Source organism: Arvicanthis niloticus, chromosome X, assembly GCF_011762505.2.
Source record: "Arvicanthis niloticus isolate mArvNil1 chromosome X, mArvNil1.pat.X, whole genome shotgun sequence".
NCBI lineage: Eukaryota > Metazoa > Chordata > Mammalia > Rodentia > Muridae > Arvicanthis > Arvicanthis niloticus.
Genome location: NC_047679.1, coordinates 93,073,727 through 93,089,913, shown reverse-complemented (window position 1 = coordinate 93,089,913; position 16,187 = coordinate 93,073,727).

Below are 16,187 nucleotides of genomic sequence, written 5' to 3'. Positions count from 1 at the left end.
AAATACAATAGGAAAGGGACATTTCATTATGCATGGAACATGTATTAAATTCACATTTCAGCATTCATAAAATAAAGGCTTATTGGAAAAGATGGGTGTTTACTTATTTACATATTGATTATGACTGGTACATATTTCAATGGTATAGTTGAGTACTTGTGACAGAAACCACATGGCCTTTAAAATTTAAAATATTTACTGCAAGGTCTACTGGCTGAAGTTAGCCAGACTTATTTTAGAGTGTAACATCTGTTGCTATACCTTAATCTTATAACACTATCCAGGGCTTTGAAGTGGAAACTTCTAGTTCTTCTGAAAGTTACATTTTGCTGGGCCACACAGGTGAAAGCAAACACATGAAAGACTGTTTCCCTGAAGCAGACACAGGTGAAAGGATGTTTGGATACAGCAGACACACGAAAGGATGCTTAATGAAGGGGTATAAATATGACCTCACAGACAGCGGGAGATGAGAACTGAGCCTTGGTTTGGTTTGTTCCACCTTGCTGTTCTTTGCTTACGACAGGCATGTTTTTTTTTTTTTTTTTTTTTTTTTTTTTTGCCTTACATAGCTTTGTTGAGCTCAATTTAGGATAATGCTGCCATTGGGAGAAACTTGCCCAAGAACTGCTCTTGAAGTTCCTGTAGCAGCTTGCTGCTGCCACCTTGCCTCAGGCTCGTTGGTGAGCCTGGCAGGTTCTTCAAGATTGAACTGCAGCTGCCTGCTGTCTGCTTGCTGAAAGGACTGGACTGTAGCTGCTGGTTCTTGCCTGGTGTCTGACTGCCTAGACGACTGGTCTGCAGCTGCTGAATCATATTTGGTGTTTGCTACAAGACTGAACTGCTGCCAAGAAGATCAAGCTTGTCCTGGAAGAATTTTGCTGAACAGGTCCACTTCCCCCATATCCTAATAACTTTTCCCTTGCACCACCTCTTCTGGGTGGTGGGCTAGAGGAGAGGTTGAACCCTTATTAAAAGTAAGTTGTAAAAATTTTATGCCTATAGGGCTTGATCACATTTAATATTTAATTTTGTAGCTCTAGTAGATGTAAACACCACAGCAGAGAGCAGTCTGCAATGAAAAAGCATGGTATTTGTGTGTGTGTGTGTGTGTGTGTGTGTGTGTGTGCCTAAGTACTGACAATACATCTAGTGAGCTAAACTCTGGAAATCCAAGATAACAGTATTCTTTTCTGTCCTGACGCCAACTGATCACTGCCTAAATTCTTCTATGTCTGTTTTGTGTTCAGTAAACTGCCTCTTCTTCTCTAACTTGCTGACTTCGCTTTGCTATTGGTCTTTTTCTTTGGCTTTATGATTAGGGTTAGAATTCACACCCTGAGGCTAGGTCTTACTCTGAATTGCAGCCTGAGTGGAGAGGACCTTAATCCTCTGAGAAACTCTTTCTCTTCTGATGGCCTGTGGAATCTGGACCTTGCTTTGTCTACTTTTGTGGTTAGTTCAGCAGTCTCTTTGCTCTAATACAAATGGAGCATTCAATACAAGGTCATGTGCCCAAATGTTTCAGCCTACTGTTGTCCCTACTCACCCCCAGCATCCTAGAAGCAGATAGCACATTCAGTCAAGCCAAATTTTGCCTCATCTTTTCAATTCTGATTTGAAACATGAAGCATTTTGAGGGTACACTCTGATAGCAACATTAGTCTTCAGAAATTCAATCAAAATTTTTCCATGAGTTTCTCTAATCTCATCTTCTTCCTGCTCGGGTCCAAAAATTCACTGTGGTCCAGTACATATTAATCAAGATAGCAAATAGATCATAGACAGTTAGTGCTGGAAGGAATCTTGCACCCACATTACAGGTTATTTCAAATGTCCACAAGGAAGAATAGTTGTATCTATTCATTATAACTGCTAAGGAATAAGCAGGCCCACAAATCTTTACATGATTCCTTGGAAATAAAAATTGAACTAAATTAATAACTTGTCTCTTCAATGATTCAAGTATGTTTTTATTTCATTTCACCTGTGGTTAAAAAGCCAATAAGACAAAGTGAGAGAAAATATCTCCCTATAAAAGAAGACAGAAAAAAAGGAAAGTAAACCCAACATTTTGAGGTCATATACAGGCAGGATTAGTTTTAGTAACATGTTTCATGGCCTGCCATTCCACTTTCCCATTTCTATAGATTCTGTGACTATTGTAATGTCTGTATCATGAACATTTCAACCGGGAGATGGCTTGGTGCACAAGAGCACTTGATACTCAAGCATGAGGATATGAGTTTAACTATGCAGACCCCATGTAAAAATCCAGGTATATGTTCTAGATCCAGATTTGATGATAGATTCTATCTGAAGTGACTAAAGTGGACATTGATAAAATAAGTACATTTGATTTCCCCTCTAGTTTCTTCATTTGCACACAGACATGTATATGTATAAATGCATGTGCACATACACCTCAACTTCACAGAGGGAGACTGCAGAGAGAGAGAGAGAGAGAGAGAGAGAGAGAGAGAGAGAGAGAGAGAATGAGAGAGAGAGAGGGAGAGAGAGAGAGAACGAGAGAGAGGGAGAGAGAGAGAGAGAGAGAGAGAGAGAGAGAGAGAGAGAGAGAGAGAACCCTGACAGATACAGATTGTGGTATTGTGGTACCAGAAGTGGTATGGTGATTCTAGTCTCAATTGATTAGGGATGAGGAGATAGAAGTACTGAGAGCCCTATGGATTGTGGAGACCTGAATCAACAGGTTTTCAGATCTGAAGAGTCTTCACAAATGGGCCAGAGACCATTTTTAGGATATCTTGGCAAAAAATGTGTCTGCTTCATGCCTTTGTTTTAAGTATTTGCTTCAGCTAAATTAAAAAGGAATGGACTAATTTCTTTGATAGAGAAGGTTTCAAGGCAGCCTAATATTGATTGAGTCTTGTGGTTGTTAGTAGTCACTCTTATGCAGATCTACATTGAAAATGAGCAAGTTAGACAAAACCAAATAGAAAATTTACAGTTTGTAGAGAAAAAGAGCATGTGAAAAATGTAATGTTGGGGCCTTGGCTTGTGCTGAAAGAGATACAGTGGGCTTAATCTGAAATAGAACAAATAAAGGAATGCCCTAGGACAGTGGCTCTCAACCTGTGCATCATGGCCCCTTTAGTGATCACATATCAATTATCTCACATACCAGATATTTCCATTATGATTTATAATAGTAGCAAAATTAGAGTTATGAAGTTGCAATAAAATAATTTTATGGCTGGGGATCACCACAACATGAGGAACTGTTTAAAACAGGTTGAAGCATTAGGAAGGTTGATTACCACTGCCTTAAGGGAAAGTTCTCAACCATACATGCTTCCAACTTATTTAAAGAAAAGGCTTAAGGATTTTTCTGTTCTTAAAAGGCAACAGTAAATGAAAGCTGCAGTAAATGTGATTCAAAAAGAACAAGATCTATCCAAATTAGAAAGTTCAACTGTGGACATGTGGTTTTGGCTATAGAGACATGAAGGATGCAGAAGCGAAGGGAACGTGTGGGGAAAAAAATCTCGCGGGGGGGGGGGGGAGGGGAGGGCGGCCGGTGGCAGGGTCTCGGTGGCGGGCTTCCCACACCGCGGAGGGTCCCACATTCACACATCTGTCGGTGGGCGGGCCAGCGGCTGCATCGACAAGGTTCCAGGATTCCAAAGGCTGGGAATCTGGCAGAGAGACCGGGCGACACGTGGAGTCCAGTTTTCCAAAGCTTTATTGTTCATGGCATGTTGAGTGGATATAGATGGTATGCGCTTCCCCCACCAAAAGTCAGAGGCCCTGGCTTTTTATAGGGAGGGGAAAAGGGAAGGGAATAACTTAATTAGCTACGCCCCTGGCCTTTTGATAATTCATTAATATTTAAATCTCTGGAGGTGGAGACTTGTTAATCACACCCTCTACCTGTGTCCTACATGACTGAAGGTGGTAGGTTAAATGGAGTTACCTCATCCAAGGCCCAACAAACATGGAATCTTCCTCCAAGTTAAAGAGAGCCATTGAGACCAGGAGCATGACATGGGCTATGCATGGAGTCCCAGAGAGGCCAAAGTGTAAGGCTATGGAAGTGATACTTGGATTCTGTTTGAGATCTGAAGATGTTACAGGTGCCAGAGTCATGGGGTATCTGTCAATGAGAGCTGTATACAAGGAGTAGAGACAGCACAAGACCAAGAAATGTGCTGCAACTAGCAAAGCTGGAACAAAACTTTGGCAGTTGATATTTGACATGAACCTTCAGAATTTGAAAATTTTGAAGTTGGACAAACTGCAATTTGCATTATGATATGTCCATGAGCCTATGAGGAACATGGATTAAAATGTGGCTATTACAGTGAGAATGCTCCTCATATGACCACATGTTTACATATTTGATCCCCATATGGTAGAACTTTTTGAGAAGGGTCAGGGGGTGTGGCTTGTTGGTGCAGATGAGTCACTGCCTGTAGGCATCGCTATTTCAAAAGGTACTAATCCCAGTGTGCCCTTTGTATTTTTGGATCAAGATATGACTTCTCTGCCACTCCTGCCATCATGATTTTGCTACACTGTCATGGAATTAAAGCTCTGAAACCAGAAGCCTAACAAACATTTTAAAAATAATTTTCTTTGGTCATGGTGTTTTGTCACAGGAATAGAAACATAACTAAGACAATACTGTAAGTTTTACTTCGTGTTTCAAATTAGGAAACATTGCCAAGTGACATATTTTCTTTAGTTAAACCCCTCTCCATGGAGTTTTAATGGGATATTATCCATAATTACAATAACTCCTTTAATTAAGAATAATATCAAACTTCACTTGTGGTACTCTCAAATGTATTATTCCCCTGCATAGCTTGTTCTCATGACAAGTGTTTGACAGTGAATATCTAAGCATACCTAGGAAGCTTTCACCACTAGCAAGACAAAGCTGAAATAAAACTGCAAATAGACTGTTTATGATGATAATAAATGCAATTATAAATTGGATTAACTATAGTATTAGATTCTAGGATTTTCTGTGATATGGGAAGAGAAGAATAGTGCTGTACTAAGGTCCTTTAGTCTGCAGCCTCTGGATGTACCAGGAAGAATAGTCCCCTCACCAAAATTCCACTCATTTAAACAGAGCATGGTATAATCTATTCGATTCTTCTCAATAATATGAAATATCTTAGCCAATCTTATTTTCAGTATACATACATTTTTTAGAGGGCTGGCATTTAATTAAACATGTTGGTTCTAACAACTTTTCTCTTTTTTTTCCTTCTTTTTTAATTGGATATTATATTTACATTTCAAATTGTATCCCCTTACCCCATTCCCCCTACCACCCAGGAGCTCCTTATCTCATCCCCCTCCTCCTGTTTCTATGAGGGTGTGCCCCACCTACCCCCCAATCCCCCTCCCCACCCTTCAATCCCCCTACACACACACACACTCAGTGTTCAGCCTTCATGGGACCAAAGATCTCCTCTCCCACCTATGCCCAACAAGGCCATCCTCCCCTACATATACAGCTGGAGTCATGTGTCCCTCCATATGTGCTCCTAGGCTGATGGTTTAGACCCTGGGGAGCTTGGCTGGTTGGTATTGTCGCTCTCCTCATGGGGCCACCAACCCTTCCAGCTCCTTCAGTCTTCTAACTTCTCCATTGGGAACCCTTGATCAGATCAATGGTTAGGTGTGAGTATCTGCTTCTGAGCATGTCAGACTCTGGAGCACCTCTAAGGAGACAGCCCTATTGGGCTCCTGTCAGCATGCACTTCCTGTCATCCATATCAGCTTCTATTTTTGGTGACTGCACATGGGATGAATACCCAGGTGGAATGGTCTCCAGAGAGCTCCCCTTCAGTTTCTGACCCACACTTTGTCTCCATATTTGCTCCCTTGGGTATTTTGTTACTCCTTCTAAGAAAGACCTAGGCATCCATACTTGTTCTTCCTTCTTCATGAGCTTCATGTGGTCTTTTAGTTGAATTTTTGTTGTTTCAAATTTTGGGGCTAATATCTGCTTATCAGTGAGTAAATACCATGTGTGTTCTTTTGTGATTGGGTTACCTCACTCAGGATGATATTTTCTAGTTTCATCCATTTACCTAAGAATTTCTCGAATTCATTGTTTTTAATAGCTGAGTAATATTCCATTGTGTAAATGTACCGCATTTTTTTGTATCCATTCCTTTGTTGAAGGACATCTGGATTCTTTCCAGCTTCTGGCTATTATAAATAAGGCTGCTATGATCATAGTGGAACATACATCCTTGTTATATGTGGGAGCATTTTCTGAGTATATGCCCAGGAGTGATATAGCTGGATCCTCAGGTAGTACTATGTCCAATTTTCTGAGGAGCCACCAGACGGATTTACAGAGTGGTTGTACCAGCTTGCAACCTGACCAACAGTGGAGGAGTGTTCCTCTTTTTCCACATCCTCGCCACCATCTACTATCACCTGAGTTTTTGATCTTAGCCATTCTGACTGGTGTGAGGTGGTATCTCAGTGTTGTTTTGATGTGCATTTCTTAAAATGCACTAAGGATGTTGAGCATTTCTTAAAGTGATTCTTGGCCATTCGACTTTCCTCAGTTGAGAATTCTTTGTTTAGCTCTGTACCCCATTTTTAATAGGGTTATTTTGTTGTCTGGCGTCAAATTTCTTGAGTTCTTTGTATATATTGGATATGAGCCCTCTATCGGATGTAAGATTGGTAATGATCGTTTCCCAAACTGTTGGTTGCCATTTTGTTTTATTGACAGTGTCCTTTGCCTTACAGAAGCTCTGCAATTTTATGAGGTCCCATTTGTCAATTCTTGATCTTAGAGCATAAGCTCTAAGATCTGTAAGAACTTTCTCCCTGTGCCTAAGTATTAGAGGATCTTTCCCACCTTCTCTTCTATTAGTTTCAGTGTATCTGGTTTTATGTGAAGGTCCTTTATTCACTTGGACTTGAGCTTTCTACAAGGAGATATGAATGGATTAATTTGCATTCTTCTACAGGCTGTCTTCCAGTTGAACCAGCACCATTTGTTGAAAATGCTGATGTTTTTCCACTGGATGGTTTTAGCTCCTTTGTCAAAGATCAAGTGACCATAGGTGTGTGGGTTCATTTCTGGATCTTCAATTCTATTCCATTGATCTTCCTGCCTGTCTCTGTACCAATGCCATGCAGTTTTTATCACTACTGCTCTGTAGTACAGTTTGAGGTCAGGGATGGTGATTCCCACAGAAGTTCTTTTATTGTTGAGAATAGTTCTCGCTATCCTAGGTTTTTTGTTATTCCAAATGAATTTGCAAATTGCTCTTTCTATCTCTATGAAGAATTGATTTGGAATTTTGATGGGGATTGCATTGAATCTGTAGATTGCTTTTGGCAAGATGGCCACATTTACTAAGTTAATCCTGCCAATCCAGGAGCATGGGAGATCTTTCCATCTTCTGAGATCTTCTTTGATTTCTTTCTTCAGAGACTTGAAGTTCTTGTCATATAGATCTTTCACTTGCTTGGTAAGATTCACTCCAAGATATTTTATATTATTTGTAACTATTGTGAAGGGTGTAATTTCCCTAATTTCTTTCTCAGCCTGTTTATCTTTTGAGTATAGGAAGGCTACTGATTTGTTTGAGTTGATTTTATATCCAGCCACTTTGCTAAAGTTGTTTATCAGGTTTAGGAGTTCTATGATGGAAGTTTTGGGGTCACTTAAGTATACTATCATATCATCTGCAAATAGTGAAATTGTGACTTCTTCTTTTCCTATTTGTATCCCTTTTACTTACTTTTGTTGTCTAATTGCTCTATCTAGGACTTCCAGTACTATATTAAATAGGTATGTTGAGAGTGGGCAGCCTTGTCTAGTCCCTGATCTTAGTGGGATTGCTTCAAGTTTCTCTCCATTTAGTTTGATGTTGGCTACTGGCTTGCTGCATATTGCTTTTACTGTGTTTAGGTATGGGCCTTGAATTCCTGATCTTTCCAAGACTTTTAACATGAAGAGTGTTGAATTTTGTCAAATGCTCTCTCAGCATCTAGTGAGATGACCATGTGGTTTTTTCTTTGAGTTTATTTATGTAGTAGATTACATTGATGGATTTCCAAATATTGAGCCATCCCTGCATTCCTGGGATAAAGCCTACTTGATCATGATGGATAATTGTTTTGATGTGTTGTTGGATTCAGTTTGCAAGAATTATATTGAATATTTTTGCATCAATATTCCTAAGAGATATTGGTCTGTTGGGTCTTTCTGTAGTTTAGGTATGAGTGTAATGGTAGCTTCATAGAACCAATTGGGTAGTGTTCCTTCTGTTTCTATTCGATGGAATAGCTTGAAGAGAATTGGTATTAGGTCTTCCTTGAAGGTCTGATAGAATTCTGTACTAAAACCATCTGGTACCAGACTTTTTTTGGTGGGGAGACTGTTAATGACTTCTATTTCTTTAGGGTTTATAGGAATGTTTAGATGGTTTATCTGCTCCTGATTCAATTTTGGTATCTGGTACCTGTCTAGAAAATTGTCCATTTCATCCAGATTTTCCAATTTTGTTGAGTATAAGCCTTTGTAGTAGGATCTGATGATTTTTTTTTAATTTCCTCAATTTCTGTTGTTATGTCTCCCTTTTCAGTTCTGATTTTATTAATTTGGATACTGTCTCTGTGCCCTTTATTTAGTCTGGCTAAGGATTTATCTATCTTGTTGATTTTCTCAAAGAACCAGCTCCTGGTTTTGTTGATATTTTGAATAGTTCTTTCTGTTTCTACTTGGTTGATTTCAGCCCTGAGTTTGATTATTTCCTGCCGTCTACTTTTCTTGGGTATATTAGCTTCTTTTCATTCTAGATCTTTCAGGTGTTCTGTCAAGTTGTTAGTGTATGCTCTTTCCAGTTTCTTTTTGTGGGCACTTAGAGCTATGAGTTTTCCTCTTAGTACTGCTTTCATTGAGTCCCACAAGTTTTGGTATGATGTGTCCTCATTTCATTAAATTCTAAAGTCTTTCATTTCTTTCTTATTTCTTCCTTGACCAAGTCATCATTGAGTAGAGCATTGTTCAGTTGCCAAGTGTATGTGGGCTTTCTATTGTTTTTGTCCATATTAAAGACGAGTCTTAGTCCATGGTGGTCTGATAGGATACAAGGGATAATTTCAATCTTTTTGTATCTGTTGAGGCCTGTTTTGTGACCAATTATATGGTCTATTTTGGAGAAGGTACCATGAGGTGCTGAGAAAAAGGCATATACTTTTGCTTTAGGATGAAATCTATAGTTGTCAGTTAAGTCCAGTTGGTGCATAACTTCTGTTAGTTTCATTGTGTCTTGGTTTAGTTTTTGTTTCCATGATCTGTCCATTTCTGAGAGTGGGGTATTGAAATCTCCCACTATTATTGTGTGAGGTGCAATGCATGGTTTAAGCTTCAGTAAAGTTTCTTTTATGTATGTGGGTGCCCTTACATTTGGGGCATAGATGTTGAGAATTGTGAGTTCCACTTGGTACATTTTTCCTTTGATGAATATGAAGTGTCCTTCTTTATCTTTTTTGATTACTTTTAGTTGATATTAGAATCACTACTTCAGCTTGTTTCTTGGGACCATTTGCTTGGAAGATTGTTTTCCATCCTTTTTTCTGAGGTAGTGTCTGTCTTTTTCATAGAGGTTCGTTTCCTGTATGCAGCAAAATGCTGGGTCATGTTTATGTATCCAGTCTGATAGTCTATGTCTTTTTATTAGAGAACTGAGTCCATTGATATTAAGGAAAAATGAGTGTTGTTTCCTGTTATTTTTTTGTTATTGGCGGTGGAGTTATGTTTGTGTAGCTATCTTCTTTTAGGTTTGTTGGAAGATTACTTTCTTGCTTTTTCTAGGTTGTAATTTCCCTCCTTATGTTGGAGTTTTCCACCAATTATCCTTTGAAGTACTGGATTTTTTGGAAGATATTGGGTAAATTTGGTTTTGGCATGGAATATTTTGGTTTCTCCATCAATATTGATTGAGAGTTTTGCTGGGTATAGTGGTCTGGGCTGGCATTTGTGTTCTCTTAGGGTATGATATCAGCCCAGGATCTTCTGGCTTTTATAGTCTCTGGTGAGAAGTCTGGTGTAATTCTTATAGGTCTGCCTTTACATGTTACTTTACCTTTTCCCCTTACTGCTTTTAGTATTTTTTCTTTGTTTTGTACATTTGATGTTTTGATTATTATGTGGCAGGAGGTATTTCTTTTATGGTCTAAACTATTCTGAGTTCTGTAGGCTTCTTGTATATTTATGGACATCTCTTTCTGTAGGTTAGGGAAGTTTTCCTCTATAATTTTGTTGAAGATATTTACTGGTCCTTTAAGTTGGGAGTCTTCCCCCTCATCTATACCTATTATCCTTAGGTTTGTCCTTCTCATTGTATCTTGGATTTCCTGTATGTTTTGGGTTAGTAGCTTTTTGTATTTTGCATTTTCTTTGACAGTTGTGTCAATGTTTTCCATGGTATCTTCTGCACATGAGATTCTCTCTTCTATTTCTTGTATTCTGTTGGTGATACTTGTGTCTATGACCCCTGATCTTTTTCCTAGGTTTTCTATCTCCAGGGTATTGTCCCTTTGTGATTTCTTTATTGTTTCTACATCCATTTTTAGATCTTGGATGGTTTTGTTTGATTCCTTCACCTGTTTGGTTGTGCTTTCTTGCAATTCATTAAAGGATTTTTGTGTTTCCTCTTTAAGGGCTTCTATCTGTCTACCTGTGTTGTCCTTAAATTCTTTGAGAGTGTTATTTATGTCCTTCTTAAAGTCCTCTATCATCATCATGAGAAGTGATTTTAATTCTGAATCCTGCTTTTCTGGTGTGATGGGGGTGTTCAGGGCTTGCTATGATGGGGGAACTGGGTTTTGATGATGCCATGTAACTTTGGATTCTGTTGCTTACGTTCTTGCGCTTGCCTTTTGCCATCTGGTTAACTCTAGTTGTACCTGTACTTGCTGTCTCTGACTGAAGCCTGCCTTTCCAGTCATCTTGATTGTGTCTGATCTCCTCGGGGTCCAGATGTCTCTGTGATATTCTCCAGCAGCTCTGAGTACAGTGGTACCTCTAGGATGACTCAGGATATGATGTCTCCAAGGTAGTAGTCCAGCTATGTGTCTGCTGTTCTGGGTGCAGTTTCTCCTCTAGGATGTCTCAGGATAAGGTGTCCACTGTTCTGAGTGCAGTGGCTCCTCTAGGATGTCTAGGGATATGTTGTTTGTCAATCTGAGTTCAGTTGTTCCTCTGCCGCTCTGGGTTCAGTGGTACCTCTGCTTCAATGTGTTGAGTGGACCTTCCAGGATGTCTCTGGAGGAATCTGGTGACCACACAGGAGCAGACTGGGCAGGGCTCTGCGCCAGGCCTCATATCAGGGAGAGGGGTGGAAGGGGAGTGCTATTCCGCAGGGGTGGGGGTTTGGGTATCTGCTGGAATCTGAGTGCACTTGGCACCCAGCTATGGGCGTAGGGCAGTGTGTGGATCTTCCTACCTCCTGCTCTGGATTGAGTGGACCCTCCAGGGTGTCTCGGAAGGAATCCTGTGACCACACAGGAGCAGACCGGGCAGGGCTCTCATCAGTATACATTCTTGAATTACTTAAATATGAATGTTATTAAAGACTTTTTTCATTTTCAAGTATTTTTCTTATTTTATTTGGCCTTCAGTTAAAAAAAAAATATTAAGCAGTTTACCAACAAAGTGCCAAAATTTTAAATGTAAACTCATGAATATGCAATATGTGCAGGGACTAAGAGTGACAAGACATGGCCCAAGCTTTACACTTAACCCATTAACTAGCATATAAAGGATCATCTACCCTTAGCACACCACATCTAGAATGTAATGCTGTAGTCATCCTTGATACACCATTTTGATTCTAATAAATAATAAAAATAAATTTTTTTTCATTTTGTCAGGTTCAGATGCTTAGCTTATTATTTCATCTGCAGACATTTTTTTTTAATGTGGTCACAACCACAATTGATTATTACAGTTGTAGCTTTGAATAAAGAAAGCTATATAGTTTTGGTGACAAATTCCTTATTGCTAAGAGCTGTCAATATTTCAAGAGTCATTTAATTTCACAATTCGTAGTGCACCTCCTGGCAACATAGGTGTTGATGAATATTCAGTATTACCATTTATGGACTATAGGAATATTAGGTGGTTCTAATTACCCATGTCTTAACACTAACTTTCAGGTAATTATACTAAATTAAATTTCATTTTTCACTCCATGGTTTTAGATTTTTAGAAAAGAAAATATACACTTTCCATACATATAGGGGTAAAACATTCTCATTTATGGCTTATACAAGTCATTTTTTTATTTCAAAAGAAATTATGATTGGGTAACCTAACACTTCACCTATCAGATAGTCTACAAAACAGTGACTCCTTTAATGCAAAATTTATATGAGCTTTGTAAAAACTCATATTTACCATACACCTTCTGAAATTCATAAAATATAAATATCAAGATTAAATTTTTACCTAGTCAGTATTATGTTTCAGTCCAGATTATTCTGTTCTTTTTATTTATCTAAGTTTAATCTAACTTAATTTGTGAAACAGACTCTCGTGTAGCTCAGGCTGGCCTCAAACCCTGATGTTTGATGGTGGTGAGTATAATCTCCCTACTTCTACCTCCCCAGTCCTGAGATGATTATAGCCACATGTCCTTGCTTGATTTCTGCAGTGCTGGAGATAGAATCCAGAGCTTCACGGATGTCAGGCAAGCATTTTGCCAGCTGAGTCCCATCGTCAGCCCTGCTCGGTTACTTTCTTTATAAGATCACCAAGATTAACTGCAAACGCTGTATATGAAATAAATTTCCATAGTGACATTCAAATCATGGGTCTAAAAATCTGCAATACTACTGCCTGGCCTGCTACTTTGAATACTGCAGAGAATTTTCTTTCTTGTACTGTTTGAAAATGGAAATGCAGAGCTTTCATTCATAACATTTTAGACAATGAAAAGCTTTTTGTTTATAAGGCTAAAATGCACTATACATGTATAATTCCCTGTCTTTTAGAAAAATCAGCATCAGAACCTGGTGCACAATTTACAATCTCAATGGCAGCCAAGAGATAGACCTGCAAAACAATTCTAAGTTCTACCTTTATGCATGTTCCCTACATATTATATGATCCTGGATCTTACTTTTAATTCCTTAAGTGTAAACGAAAAAAAAATCAGTATTTTTTTTTTTCTGTTAATGCCTTCAGACAAGGTTATACCAACAACTCACTGATAAATTTTTAGGGAACAAACTACTAGTAGGTTCTAAATTTTCAGCATTTGTCTCTGAACAAGAGAAGAAACTTGATCTGAAATTGAGAGATGTACAAATAGTGTTTCCCTTACATCCCAAGTGACAGCAACAATGAGCATGAATATTATTCATTTTAGAATGATTACTACTTTCTATGAAGCCATTTGCAGTTATACCTCATGGAGACAGTGAAGCCTCTGTATCCTTTAATTCAGTGATTCTCAAACTTCAGTCATGGGTAATAAGCACACAGGGATGTGCTAGAACATTAACTCTGGCTCCCTACCCTTTGAGACTCTGATGCAGAAATAGTATTTTAAGTTGGGAACCTGGTCTTTCCACAAAAGGTTGTCCCAGACTGCTTTGCTTCTCCAGTCCTCGGGTCAGGGCCTAGCAAGAGAGAGATTGGGGGGAGAAGAGGTAGAGATGGGAAGAATGTAGACAAGGCAGGGTGTGTAGTCAAGCCTCCTTTACTGTCTCTCTCTTATTGTCTCCTTTATTGTCTCTCTCTTATTGTCCCCTCCCAGTGCAAGGAAATCCTGGGTATTTATATGCACAAGCAGGGGAACACAGCTGAAGACACTTTACCACGTGCACCTTGCAGCTGAGGTCACTAAACAGCAAAACAAGGTATGTGGGATAAACAAGATGTTTATCAGAGTGTGCTCAGCTGTTGTAGGCTGTTGAAAAACAAGTCTCTTGTCAGGGTATATGGTTCGAGATGGCTGCAAAGTTGATAGCTGCTTTCTGCTAAAAGTCAGCTCCTAACAAAGGTGTTTTGGAAAAGGTTTATTTATTACAATATAATTCATATGCTGTTCAAATTTGTCCATTTAAATTGTAATTTGCAGCTCAGTGGTAGAGTACTTCTCTAGCCTTGTCAAGACAGTAGTTTCTATCTCTGCTACTGCCAAAGTAAATGAATGAATAAATAAATGTTCTTAACATTTTAGTGTATTTGCAGAGTTGGACAAATTTTACCACAATCTGATTATGTATATTTTCAACATAATTAAACAAATAGAAAAATTCATATTTTTTGAATCACTTTTTAACCTCCTATGCAAACACACACACAAACATGCATATACAGATATGTATATGTGTATGTATGCACACACACATGCAAACACATAGATGTACACACATATACACAGATATATGCACACACACATTCACATAAACACACACATATAAATGCACACGCATATACACACATGCCCTGAAAAACACTATTCTCCATTTCCCTTTGGAGCCTTCCATTTTACCTCACAGAGATCATGCAATATGTGACTTTGGGGAATCTTTTTTCACTCTACCATTCATTCAAGTATCATTCATTCATGTTTTAGGATTATTGGTATTTCACTCCTTTCTGCAAGAAATTTATATTCCATCATAAGGATGTACCATGTTGTAACCATCCATTCAGCATTTGATGGGTAGCTGTGTTGTTTCTACTTCTTTTTCTCATTTTATGAGTGTGTATACATGTGTGTGTGCAGTGAATGCATATGTGTATGTACAGATGTGAATGTTTGTGTGCTTGCACACACCTGAGAGCCAAAAAAGAATATTGGGTGTCCTGTTTTGATGTCACTCTCTACCTTATTCATTTGAAACAGGGTCTCTCATGAAATTGGATCTAGCCTGGCAAGTATTAATCCTACTAATCTATTTATCTATCTTTCTATCTTTCTATCTTTCTATCTATCTATCTATCTATCTATCTATCATCTATCTCCACATGGCAGCAAGGGTGGTATACACTTGACTATGATGAATTTTTAAACATGGGTTCTGGGGATTTGAACTCAGGTCCCTAAGCTTGAACTTGAAACAGTTATAGTCATCTATTCATCTGTCTAGGCCTAGACTTTTTTTTAATAACTATTGTGAATGATGATGTTATGCACATGTGTGCTCAAATTTGTGTGGGCATTGTTTCTAAGTATCCTTTTTTTAAACTGGATTTTTTTTTAAGTCACAAGGATGAAAAATTTTCAATATGCTTTAGTGGAAAGTGATTCTTTAGAACAAAAAATGTTTAATCTTTTTCCCTCTTTCAAAACTTGAAAACACAGTATGCAATTCTCAAAAAGCCTAAGCTACACTATTGGCCAAGTTAGAAGGCTATAGCAGCTATTTCTGGACTGTAAGTGTACAATAAGTAGAATGGTCCACAAGTCTGGTTAGTGAGCAGTCTGGGTTAAAGGCTTTCAGGACAGCCCTGCTTATAGAAACTTAGCAGTTTGGGAAGCAGGGAGCTAGAAAAGACAAAAAACAAGAACCAAGAACTAACACAACTTTTCATTAGCATAAAGTATAGAAACATCCTGCTAAAGAAAAGCAAACTAGATCTTCTATTGTTGGGTCTTATCTGCCTTCTAACTTGGCCAATAGTATGGTTTATTCTATTGAGCTTAACCAATGGTTGAAAAATTAAAATGAGTTTTATTGTACCAGAAATTTGTCAGTATGCTTTAGTGGAAAGTGATTCTTTAGAACAGCATCAAAAGAAAATGTTTAATGTTTTTTTTCTCCTTGCACAACTTGAAAATACAGTATGCAATTCTCAAAAAGCCTAAGCTACACTGTTTCTGTTCAACTTTGCCCTTCCAGTCCACCTTGGGTAATATGTGGAATTTAAGCATACTTCTTTGGGCCAAGCCACATGTAGTTACTGAATAATCTTATAAATTACTGATGAATCTACTGAAAGTTATATGAGACCAAACACAATTCACATTGATTTCAGTTCCAGAATGATTTAATCCCTAGAAATATAGGCTTTGCATTTTCATCAATTAACAAAAAAAGATATTTTGATAGAGCCCGAGTCTGTAGTTCAGTTGCTTGCATTCATGAAAGTCTGGGTTTGATTTTCAGCACCATATAAACCAGGGGTTGCAGTTCAGGTCTTGAATTTCAGTACT